Raw genomic sequence first — 13403 nt, forward strand, 5'->3', positions numbered from 1 at the left:
TTTAGAGAACACGCATTTCTCAGCCTTGACGTATAGGTCATGCTCCAGCAGTCTACCAAGCACCTTGCGCACCAGAGACACATGCGCGGTGTGAGTGGCCGAGTAGATCAGAATGTCATCGATATAAACCACCACTCCCTGCCCGCACAGGTCCCTGAGAATCTCGTCTACAAAGGATTGGAAAACGGCTGGAGCATTCTTTAACCCATACGGCATGACGAGGTACTCATAGTGGCCTGATGTAGTACTAAATGCGGTTTTCCACTCGTCTCCCTTCCGAATACGCACCAAACTATACGCGCTCCTGAGATCCAGTTTTGTGAAGAACTGCGCTCCGTGGAACGATTCCACCGCCGTAGCGATGAGAGGTAGAGGGTAACTATACCCCACTGTGATGGCGTTTAGACCTCTATAATCGATACACGGACGCAAGCCTCCCTCCTTTTTCCTCACAAAAAAGAAACTTGAGGAGACGGGTGAAATGGAGGACCGAATGTACCCCTGTCCCAGCGCCTCCGTGACATATGTCTCCATTGCCAACGTCTCCTCCTGGGACAGCGGGTACACGTGACTCTTGGGAAGCGCAGCGTCTACCTGGAGATCTATCGTACAATCCCTTCCCGGTCGATAAGGTGGTAATTTAGTCGCTTTCACTTTACTGAAAGCGATTGCCAAATCGGCATACTCGGGGGGAATGCACACCGTGGAACCCTGGTCTGGACTCTCCACCGACGTGGCACCGATGGAAACTCCCAAACACCTTCCAGAACACTCCTCTGACCACCCCTGGAGAACCCCCTGTTTCCACGAAATTTTAGGATTGTGCCGGGCCAGCCAGGGAGTTCCCAGCACCACTGGAAACGCAGGCGAGTCAATAATAAAGAAACTGATACGCTCCCTATGATTCCCCTGCGTCACCATGTCCAGTGGGACCGTGGTCTCCCTGACCATCCCTGACCCTAATGGCCGGCTATCTAGGGAGTGCACGGGGAAAGGAGGATCTATCGGCACCAGCGGAACCCCTAACTTAAGGGCGAGTCCGTGATCCATAAAGTTCCCAGCTGCGCCTGAATCGACGAGCGCCCTATGCTGGGAAGAGGGAAAAAAGCGAAGGAAAAAAGTTAAGACAAACATGTGGCCAACAGGGGGTTCTGGGTGAGTTTGATGCTGACTCACCTGGGGTGACCGAGAAGCGTTCCGCCTGCCATCTCTACTCCCAGACGGACCCCCCCAGCACCGATCAGACGTGTGTCCTCTCCGACCACAGTTGGTGCAGGGAAGGCCTCCTCCTCCGGTACCCCTCGGCGCAGCCCCTCCCAACTCCATCGGAATGGGAGCGGAGGGGCTGGGTGGTGGAACGCACAGGACCCTCTCTGAACGCCCGCGGGGAGCCAGCAGATTATCCAGTCGAATGGACATGTCAATCAGCTGATCCAGTGACAGAGTGGTGTCCCGACACGCTAACTCCCGGCGGACATCCTCTCGGAGACTACACCTGTAGTGGTCCATGAGAGCCCTGTCGTTCCACCCAGATCCGGCTGCCAAGGTCCGGAACTCCAGCGCGTAATCCTGGGCGCTCCTCCTCTCCTGCCTGAGGTGAAATAGTCGTTCTCCCGCCGCTCGGCCGTCTAGAGGGTGATCAAACACGGCGCGGAAGCGACGGGAAAACTCTGGGTAGTGCTCCCGCGCTGAGTCTGGACCATTCCAGACCGCGTTCGCCCATTCCAGGGCACGACCCGTGAGGCAGGAGATGAGGACACTCACCCTCTCTTCTCCTGAGGGAGTGGGTCTGATGGTGGCCAGGTATAGCTCCAGCTGGAGCAGAAACCCCTGGCAACCCGCCGCCGCTCCATCATAAGCCCTCGGTAGCGTCAGACGGAGGGTGCTGGAGTCGGGAGATGGGGAGTCCGGAACCGTGGGTGCCGAAGGTGGAGAGAGGAGCCCACTCCTCTCCCATCTGTCCATTCTCTCCATCACTTGATCCATCGCGGATCCGATCCGATGAAGGACGGTGGTGTGGTGGAGAACCCGTTCCTCCATCGATGGGAGAGGGTTGTCCGCTGCTCCTGCTGACTCCATCAATTTGATTGGTGCGGGATTCTGTAATGCTCCGGGTGTCGTGGGTGTGGAGTCAAATGCAGGAGACAGAGAGTTCAATGCTGCGCGTCCTTTAATCGCACCAATGCACCACAGGGTGCTCACAAAAACGTTACGTTCCCAAAACACAGGGAATCAAAATGTACAAATGGGACACAACGTGCCTATACCACAGAGCCGAAGGTTTACAATGAAATAATCCCGCACAACAACCAGGCGGGCCGGCTGTCTAATAAAGACAAACTAATTACACACTCACAGGTGCTACCACTCAACAAACAAGGAGGGGAAGGAAAAACAATCAGTGGCAGCTAATAGGCCGGTGACGACGACCGCCGAGCGCCACCTGCCCGGGAAAGGGAAACACCCTCGGTCGGACTCGTGACACATAGCACTGAGACTGCACTTGTGAAGGTGGTAAATTACCTTTTAATGGCATCAGACCGAGGCTCTGCATCTGTCCTCGTGCTCCTAGACCTTAGTGCTTCTTTTGATACCATCGATCACCACATTTTTTTGGAGAGATTGGAAACCCAAATTGGTCTACACGGACAAGTTCTGGCCTGGTTTAGATCTTATCTGTTGGAAAGATATCAGTTTGTCTCTGTGAATGGTTTGTCCTCTGACAAATCAACTGTAAATTTCGGTGTTCCTCAAGGTTCTGTTTTAGGACCACTATTGTTTTCACTATATATTTTACCTCTTGGGGATGTAATTCGAAACCATAATGTTAAATTTCACTGCTATGCGGATGACACACAACTGTACATTTCAATGAAACATTGTGAAGCCCCAAAATTGCCCTTGCTAGAAGCATGTGTATCAGACATAAGGAAGTGGATGGCTGCAAACTTTCTACTTTTAAACTCGGACAAAACAGAGATGCTTGTTCTAGGTCCCAAGAAACAAAGAGATCTTCTGTTGAATCTGACAATTAATCTTGATGGTTGTACAGTCGTCTCAAATAAAACTGTGAAGGACCTCGGCGTTACTCTGGACCCTGATCTCTCTTTCGAAGAACATATCAAGACCATTTCAAGGACAGCTTTTTTCCATCTACGTAACATTGCAAAAATCAAAAACTTTCTGTCCAAAAATGATGCAGAAAAATTAATCCATGCTTTTGTCACTTCTAGGTTAGACTACTGCAATGCTCTACTTTCCGGCTAACCGGATAAAGCACTAAATAAACTTCAGTTAGTGCTAAATACGGCTGCTAGAATCCTGACTAGAACCAACAAATTTGATCATATTACTCCAGTGCTAGCCTCCCTACACTGGCTTCCTGTCAAAGCAAGGGCTGATTTCAAGGTTTTACTGCTAACCTACAAAGCAGTACATGGGCTTGCTCCTACCTATCTCTCTGATTTGGTCCTGCCGTACATACCTACACGTACACTATGGTCACAAGACGCAGGCCTCCTAATTGTCCCTAGAATTTCTAAGCAAACAGCTGGAGGCAGGGCTTTCTCCTATAGAGCTCCATTTTTATGGAACGGTCTGCCTACCCATGTCAGAGACGCAAACTCGGTCTCAACCTTTAAGTCTTTACTGAAGACTCATCTGTTCAGTGGGTCATATGATTGAGTGTAGTCTGGCCCAGGAGTGGGAAGGTGAACGGAAAGGCTCTGGAGCAACGAACCGCCCTTGCTGTCTCTGCCTGGCCGGTTCCCCTCTTTCCACTGGGATTCTCTGCCTCTAACCCTATTACAGGGGCTGAGTCACTGGCTTACTGGGGCTCTCTCATACCGTCCCTGGAAGGGGTGCGTCACCTGAGTGGGTTGATTCACTGATGTGGTCATCCTGTCTGGGTTGGCGCCCCCCCTTGGGTTGTGCCGTGGCGGAGATCTTTGTGGGCTACACTCAGCCTTGTCTCTGGATGGTAAGTTGGTGGTTGAAGATATCCCTCTAGTGGTGTGGGGGCTGTGCTTTGGCAAAGTGGGTGGGGTTATATCCTTCCTGTTTGGCCCTGTCCGGGGGTGTCCTCGGATGGGGCCACAGTGTCTCCTGACCCCTCCTGTCTCAGCCTCCAGTATTTATGCTGCAGTAGTTTATGTGTCGGGGGGTTAGGGTCAGTTTGTTATATCTGGAGTACTTCTCCTGTCCTATTCGGTGTCCTGTGTGAATTTACGTGTGCTCTCTCTAATTCTCTCTTTCTCTCTTTCTTTCTCTCTCTCGGAGGACCTGAGCCCTTAGGACCATGCCCCAGGACTACCTGACATGATGACTCCTTGCTGTCCCCAGTCCACCTGACTGTGCTGCTGCTCCAGTTTCAACTGTTCTGCCTTATTATTATTCAACCATGCTGGTCATTTATGAACATTTGAACATCTTGGCCATGTTCTGTTATAATCTCCACCCGGCACAGCCAGAAGAGGACTGGCCACCCCACATAGCCTGGTTCCTCTCTAGATTTCTTCCTAGGTTTTGGCCTTTCTAGGGAGTTTTTCCTAGCCACCGTGCTTCTACACCTGCATTGCTTGCTGTATGGGGTTTTAGGCTGGGTTTCTGTACAGCACTTTGAGATATCAGCTGATGTACGAAGGGCTATATAAATACATTTGATTTGATTTTGATTTGATTTTCTCCATAGGTACACTTCAACTATGACAGACAAAATGAGAAAAAATATCCAGAAAATCACATTGTAGGATTTTTAATGAATTTATTTGCAAATTATGGTGGAAAATAAGTATTTGGTCACCAACAAACAAGCAAGATTTCTGGCTCTCACAGACCTGTAACTTCTTCTTTAAGAGGCTCCACTCTGTCCTCCACTCGTTACCTGTATTAATGGCACCTGTTTGAACTTGTTATCAGTATAAAAAGACACCTGTCCACAACCTCAAAGTCACACTCCAAACTCCACTATGGCCAAGACCAAAGAGCTGTCAAAGGACACCAGAAACAAAATTGTAGACCTGCACCAGGCTGGGAAGACTGAATCTGCAATAGGTAAGCAGCTTGGTTTGAAGAAATCAACTGTGGGAGCAATTATTAGGAAATGGAAGACATACAAGACCACTGATAATCTCCCTCGATCTGGGGCTCCACGCAAGATCTCACCCCGTGGGGTCAAAATGATCACAAGAACGGTGAGCAAAAATCCCAGAACCACACCTAGTGAATGACCTGCAGAGAGCTGGGACCAAAGTAACAAAGCCTACCATCAGTAACACACTACGCTGCCAGGGACTCAAATCCTGCAGTGCCAGACGTGTCCCCCTGCTTAAGCCAGTACATGTCCAGGCCCGTCTGAAGTTTGCTAGAGAGCATTTGGATGATGCAGAAGAAGATTGGGAGAATGTCATATGGTCAGATGAAACCAAAATATAATTTTGGTAAAAACTCAACTCGTCGTGTTTGGAGGACAAAGAATGCTGAGTTGCATCCAAAGAACACCTTACCTACTGTGAAGCATGGGGGTGGAAACATCATGCTTTGCGGCTGTTTTTCTGCAAAGGGACCAGGACGACTGATCCGTGTAAAGGAACGAATGAATGGGGCCATGTATCGTGAGATTTTGAGTGAAAACCTCCTTCCATCAGCAAGGGCATTGAAGATGAAACGTGGCTGGGTCTTTCAGCATGACAATGATCCCAAACACACCGCCCGGGCAACGAAGGAGTGGCTTCGTAAGAAGCATTTCTAGGTCCTGGAGTGGCCTAGCCAGGCTCGAGATCTCAACCCCTTAGAAAATCTTTGGAGGGAGTTGAAAGTCCGTGTTGCCCAGCAACAGCCCCAAAACATCACTGCTCTAGAGGAGATCTGCATGGAGGAATGGGCCAAAATACCAGCAACAGTGTGTGAAAACCTTGTGAAGACTTACAGAAAACGTTTGACCTCTGTCATTGCCAACAAAGGGTATATAACAAAGTTTTGAGATAAACTTTTGCTATTGACCAAATACTTATTTTCCACCATAATTTGCAAATAAATTCATTAAAAATCCTACAATGTGATTTTCTGGATTTTTTTTTCTCATTTTGTCTGTCATAGTTGAAGTGTACCTATGATGAGAATTACAGGCCTCTCTCATATTTTTAAGTGGGAGAACTTGCACAATTGGTGGCTGACTAAATTATTTTTTGCTCCACTGTATATACTGTACTGTATATCATCTACTGCATCTTTATGTAATAGATGTAGCACTAGCCACTTTAAACTATGCCACTTTGTTTACATACCCTACATTACTCATCTCATATGTATATACTGTACTCGATACCATCTACTGCATCTTGCCTATGCCGTTCTGTACCATCACTCATTCATATATCTTTATGTACATATTCTTTATCCCTTTATCCCTTGTGTATAAGATAGTAGTTTTGGAATTGTTAGGTTAGATTACTTGTTGGTTATTACTGCATTGTCAGAACTAGAAGCACAAGCATTTCGCTACACTTGCATTAACATCTACTGACAAATAAAATTTGATTTGATTTACATTAGGAATAGTATCTTCCTATCTTACATTAGTCTGCAAATGTGATGATAGATGCATGCAATCCTTTATTATAAAGGTGCAATTTGATGGTGAAAAAATAGCTTCCTTAAACTTAAAACTCATGAGATGCCTATGGATGTCCAGCCAGGTCACCCATAATACAATCGGTATTAGAAATCTATGCAGCTTACTCAATCACTTTTTATAGCGATTGTTTACAGGCCTTCTGGGCCATATACAGCGTTCCTCATTGAGTTCCCTGAATTCCTATCGGACCTTGTAGTCATAGCAGATAATATTCTAATCTTTGGTGACTTTAATATTCACATGGAAAAGTCCACAGACCCACTCCAAAATGCTTTCGTAGCCATCATCGACTCAGTGGGTTTTGTCCAACATGTCTCTGGACCCACTCACTGTCACAGTCATACTCTGGACCTAGTTTTGTCCCATGGAATAAATGTTGTGGATCTTAATGTTTTTCCTCGTAATCCTGGACTATCGGACCACCATTTTATTACGTTTGCAATTGCAACAAATAATCTGCTCAGACCCCAACCAAGGAACATCAAAAGTCGTGCTATAAATTCACAGACAACACAAAGATTCCTTGATGTCTTTCCAGATTCCCTCTGTCTACCCAAGGATGCCAGAGGACAAAAATCAGTTAACCACCTAACTGAGGAACTCAATTTAACCTTGCTAATTTAACTAAAAACATTTCTCAAAAGAAACTAGCTCCCTGGTACACAGAAAATACCCGAGCTCTGAAGCAAGCTTCCAGAAAATTGGAACGGAAATGGCGCCACACCAAACTGGAAGTCTTCCGACTAGCTTGGAAAGACAGTACCGTGCAGTACTGCTGCTCGATCATCCTATTTTTCTAACTTAATTGAGGAAAATAAGAACAATCCGAAATTCCTTTTTGATACTGTCGCAAAGCTAACTAAAAAGCAGCATTCCCCAAGAGAGGATGGCTTTCACTTTAGCAGTGATAAATTCATGAACTTCTTTGAGGAAAATATCATGATCATTAGAAAGCAAATTACGGACTCCTCTTTAAATCTGCGTATTCCTTCAAAGCTCAGTTGTCCTGAGTCTGCACAACTCTGCCAGGACCTAGGATCAAGAGAGACGCTCAAGTGTTTTAGTACTATATCTCTTGACACAATGATGAAAATAATCATGGCCTCTAAACCTTCAAGCTGCATACTGGACCCTATTCCAACTAAACTATTGAAAGAGCTGCTTCCTGTGCTTGGCCCTCCTATGTTGAACATAATAAACGGCTCTCTATCCACCGGATGTGTACCAAACTCACTAAAAGTGGCAGTAATAAAGCCTCTCTTGAAAAAGCCAAACCTTGACCCAGAAAATATAAAAAACTATTGGCCTATATCGAATCTTCCATTCCTCTCAAACATTTTAGAAAAGGCTGTTGCGCAGCAACTCACTGCCTCCTGAAGACAAACAATGTATACGAAATGCTTCAGTCTGGTTTAGACCCCATCATAGCACTGAGACTGCACTTGTGAAGGTGGTAAATTACCTTTTAATGGCATCAGACCGAGGCTCTGCATCTGTCCTCGTGCTCCTAGACCTTAGTGCTTCTTTTGATACCATCGATCACCACATTTTTTTGGAGAGATTGGAAACCCAAATTGGTCTACACGGACAAGTTCTGGCCTGGTTTAGATCTTATCTGTTGGAAAGATATCAGTTTGTCTCTGTGAATGGTTTGTCCTCTGACAAATCAACTGTAAATTTCGGTGTTCCTCAAGGTTCTGTTTTAGGACCACTATTGTTTTCACTATATATTTTACCTCTTGGGGATGTAATTCGAAACCATAATGTTAAATTTCACTGCTATGCGGATGACACACAACTGTACATTTCAATGAAACATTGTGAAGCCCCAAAATTGCCCTCGCTAGAAGCATGTGTATCAGACATAAAGAAGTGGATGGCTGCAAACTTTCTACTTTTAAACTCAGACAAAACAGAGATGCTTGTTCTAGGTCCCAAGAAACAAAGAGATCTTCTGTTGAATCTGACAATTAATCTTGATGGTTGTACAGTCGTCTCAAATAAAACTGTGAAGGACCTCGGCGTTACTCTGGACCCTGATCTCTCTTTCGAAGAACATATCAAGACCATTTCAAGGACAGCTTTTTTCCATCTACGTAACATTGCAAAAATCAAAAACTTTCTGTCCAAAAATGATGCAGAAAAATTAATCCATGCTTTTGTCACTTCTAGGTTAGACTACTGCAATGCTCTACTTTCCGGCTAACCGGATAAAGCACTAAATAAACTTCAGTTAGTGCTAAATACGGCTGCTAGAATCCTGACTAGAACCAACAAATTTGATCATATTACTCCAGTGCTAGCCTCCCTACACTGGCTTCCTGTCAAAGCAAGGGCTGATTTCAAGGTTTTACTGCTAACCTACAAAGCATTACATGGGCTTGCTCCTACCTATCTCTCTGATTTGGTCCTGCCGTACATACCTACACGTACACTATGGTCACAAGACGCAGGCCTCCTAATTGTCCCTAGAATTTCTAAGCAAACAGCTGGAGGCAGGGCTTTCTCCTATAGAGCTCCATTTTTATGGAACGGTCTGCCTACCCATGTCAGAGACGCAAACTCGGTCTCAACCTTTAAGTCTTTACTGAAGACTCATCTGTTCAGTGGGTCATATGATTGAGTGTAGTCTGGCCCAGGAGTGGGAAGGTGAACGGAAAGGCTCTGGAGCAACGAACCGCCCTTGCTGTCTCTGCCTGGCCGGTTCCCCTCTTTCCACTCGGATTCTCTGCCTCTAACCCTATTACAGGGGCTGAGTCACTGGCTTACTGGGGCTCTCTCATACCGTCCCTGGAAGGGGTGCGTCACCTGAGTGGGTTGATTCACTGATGTGGTCATCCTGTCTGGGTTGGCGCCCCCCCTTGGGTTGTGCCGTGGCGGAGATCTTTGTGGGCTACACTCAGCCTTGTCTCTGGATGGTAAGTTGGTGGTTGAAGATATCCCTCTAGTGGTGTGGGGGCTGTGCTTTGGCAAAGTGGGTGGGGTTATATCCTTCCTGTTTGGCCCTGTCCGGGGGTGTCCTCGGATGGGGCCACAGTGTCTCCTGACCCCTCCTGTCTCAGCCTCCAGTATTTATGCTGCAGTAGTTTATGTGTCGGGGGGTTAGGGTCAGTTTGTTATATCTGGAGTACTTCTCCTGTCCTATTCGGTGTCCTGTGTGAATTTACGTGTGCTCTCTCTAATTCTCTCTTTCTCTCTTTCTTTCTCTCTCTCGGAGGACCTGAGCCCTTAGGACCATGCCCCAGGACTACCTGACATGATGACTCCTTGCTGTCCCCAGTCCACCTGACTGTGCTGCTGCTCCAGTTTCAACTGTTCTGCCTTATTATTATTCAACCATGCTGGTCATTTATGAACATTTGAACATCTTGGCCATGTTCTGTTATAATCTCCACCCGGCACAGCCAGAAGAGGACTGGCCACCCCACATAGCCTGGTTCCTCTCTAGGTTTCTTCCTAGGTTTTGGCCTTTCTAGGGAGTTTTTCCTAGCCACCGTGCTTCTACACCTGCATTGCTTGCTGTTTGGGGTTTTAGGCTGGGTTTCTGTACAGCACTTTGAGATATCAGCTGATGTACGAAGGGCTATATAAATACATTTGATTTGATTTTGATTTGATTTTCTCCATAGGTACACTTCAACTATGACAGACAAAATGAGAAAAAATATCCAGAAAATCACATTGTAGGATTTTTAATGAATTTATTTGCAAATTATGGTGGAAAATAAGTATTTGGTCACCAACAAACAAGCAAGATTTCTGGCTCTCACAGACCTGTAACTTCTTCTTTAAGAGGCTCCACTCTGTCCTCCACTCGTTACCTGTATTAATGGCACCTGTTTGAACTTGTTATCAGTATAAAAAGACACCTGTCCACAACCTCAAAGTCACACTCCAAACTCCACTATGGCCAAGACCAAAGAGCTGTCAAAGGACACCAGAAACAAAATTGTAGACCTGCACCAGGCTGGGAAGACTGAATCTGCAATAGGTAAGCAGCTTGGTTTGAAGAAATCAACTGTGGGAGCAATTATTAGGAAATGGAAGACATACAAGACCACTGATAATCTCCCTCGATCTGGGGCTCCACGCAAGATCTCACCCCGTGGGGTCAAAATGATCACAAGAACGGTGAGCAAAAATCCCAGAACCACACCTAGTGAATGACCTGCAGAGAGCTGGGACCAAAGTAACAAAGCCTACCATCAGTAACACACTACGCTGCCAGGGACTCAAATCCTGCAGTGCCAGACGTGTCCCCCTGCTTAAGCCAGTACATGTCCAGGCCCGTCTGAAGTTTGCTAGAGAGCATTTGGATGATGCAGAAGAAGATTGGGAGAATGTCATATGGTCAGATGAAACCAAAATATAATTTTGGTAAAAACTCAACTCGTCGTGTTTGGAGGACAAAGAATGCTGAGTTGCATCCAAAGAACACCATACCTACTGTGAAGCATGGGGGTGGAAACATCATGCTTTGCGGCTGTTTTTCTGCAAAGGGACCAGGACGACTGATCCGTGTAAAGGAAAGAATGAATGGGGCCATGTATCGTGAGATTTTGAGTGAAAACCTCCTTCCATCAGCAAGGGCATTGAAGATGAAACGTGGCTGGGTCTTTCAGCATGACAATGATCCCAAACACACCGCCCGGGCAACGAAGGAGTGGCTTCGTAAGAAGCATTTCTAGGTCCTGGAGTGGCCTAGCCAGGCTCGAGATCTCAACCCCTTAGAAAATCTTTGGAGGGAGTTGAAAGTCCGTGTTGCCCAGCAACAGCCCCAAAACATCACTGCTCTAGAGGAGATCTGCATGGAGGAATGGGCCAAAATACCAGCAACAGTGTGTGAAAACCTTGTGAAGACTTACAGAAAACGTTTGACCTCTGTCATTGCCAACAAAGGGTATATAACAACGTTTTGAGATAAACTTTTGCTATTGACCAAATACTTATTTTCCACCATAATTTGCAAATAAATTCATTAAAAATCCTACAATGTGATTTTCTGGATTTTTTTTTCTCATTTTGTCTGTCATAGTTGAAGTGTACCTATGATGAGAATTACAGGCCTCTCTCATATTTTTAAGTGGGAGAACTTGCACAATTGGTGGCTGACTAAATTATTTTTTGCTCCACTGTATATACTGTACTGTATATCATCTACTGCATCTTTATGTAATAGATGTAGCACTAGCCACTTTAAACTATGCCACTTTGTTTACATACCCTACATTACTCATCTCATATGTATATACTGTACTCGATACCATCTACTGCATCTTGCCTATGCCGTTCTGTACCATCACTCATTCATATATCTTTATGTACATATTCTTTATCCCTTTATCCCTTGTGTATAAGATAGTAGTTTTGGAATTGTTAGGTTAGATTACTTGTTGGTTATTACTGCATTGTCAGAACTAGAAGCACAAGCATTTCGCTACACTTGCATTAACATCTACTGACAAATAAAATTTGATTTGATTTACATTAGGAATAGTATCTTCCTATCTTACATTAGTCTGCAAATGTGATGATAGATGCATGCAATCCTTTATTATAAAGGTGCAATTTGATGGTGAAAAAATAGCTTCCTTAAACTTAAAACTCATGAGATGCCTATGGATGTCCAGCCAGGTCACCCATAATACAATCGGTATTAGAAATCTATGCAGCTTACTCAATCACTTTTTATAGCGATTGTTTACAGGCCTTCTGGGCCATATACAGCGTTCCTCATTGAGTTCCCTGAATTCCTATCGGACCTTGTAGTCATAGCAGATAATATTCTAATCTTTGGTGACTTTAATATTCACATGGAAAAGTCCACAGACCCACTCCAAAATGCTTTCGTAGCCATCATCGACTCAGTGGGTTTTGTCCAACATGTCTCTGGACCCACTCACTGTCACAGTCATACTCTGGACCTAGTTTTGTCCCATGGAATAAATGTTGTGGATCTTAATGTTTTTCCTCGTAATCCTGGACTATCGGACCACCATTTTATTACGTTTGCAATTGCAACAAATAATCTGCTCAGACCCCAACCAAGGAACATCAAAAGTCGTGCTATAAATTCACAGACAACACAAAGATTCCTTGATGTCTTTCCAGATTCCCTCTGTCTACCCAAGGATGCCAGAGGACAAAAATCAGTTAACCACCTAACTGAGGAACTCAATTTAACCTTGCTAATTTAACTAAAAACATTTCTCAAAAGAAACTAGCTCCCTGGTACACAGAAAATACCCGAGCTCTGAAGCAAGCTTCCAGAAAATTGGAACGGAAATGGCGCCACACCAAACTGGAAGTCTTCCGACTAGCTTGGAAAGACAGTACCGTGCAGTACTGCTGCTCGATCATCCTATTTTTCTAACTTAATTGAGGAAAATAAGAACAATCCGAAATTCCTTTTTGATACTGTCGCAAAGCTAACTAAAAAGCAGCATTCCCCAAGAGAGGATGGCTTTCACTTTAGCAGTGATAAATTCATGAACTTCTTTGAGGAAAAGATCATGATCATTAGAAAGCAAATTACGGACTCCTCTTTAAATCTGCGTATTCCTTCAAAGCTCAGTTGTCCTGAGTCTGCACAACTCTGCCAGGACCTAGGATCAAGAGAGACGCTCAAGTGTTTTAGTACTATATCTCTTGACACAATGATGAAAATAATCATGGCCTCTAAACCTTCAAGCTGCATACTGCACCCTATTCCAACTAAACTATTGAAAGAGCTGCTTCCTGTGCTTGGCCCTCCTATGTTGAACATAAT

Source organism: Oncorhynchus clarkii, chromosome 13 (assembly GCF_045791955.1).
Source record: "Oncorhynchus clarkii lewisi isolate Uvic-CL-2024 chromosome 13, UVic_Ocla_1.0, whole genome shotgun sequence".
Taxonomy (NCBI): Eukaryota; Metazoa; Chordata; class Actinopteri; order Salmoniformes; family Salmonidae; genus Oncorhynchus; species Oncorhynchus clarkii.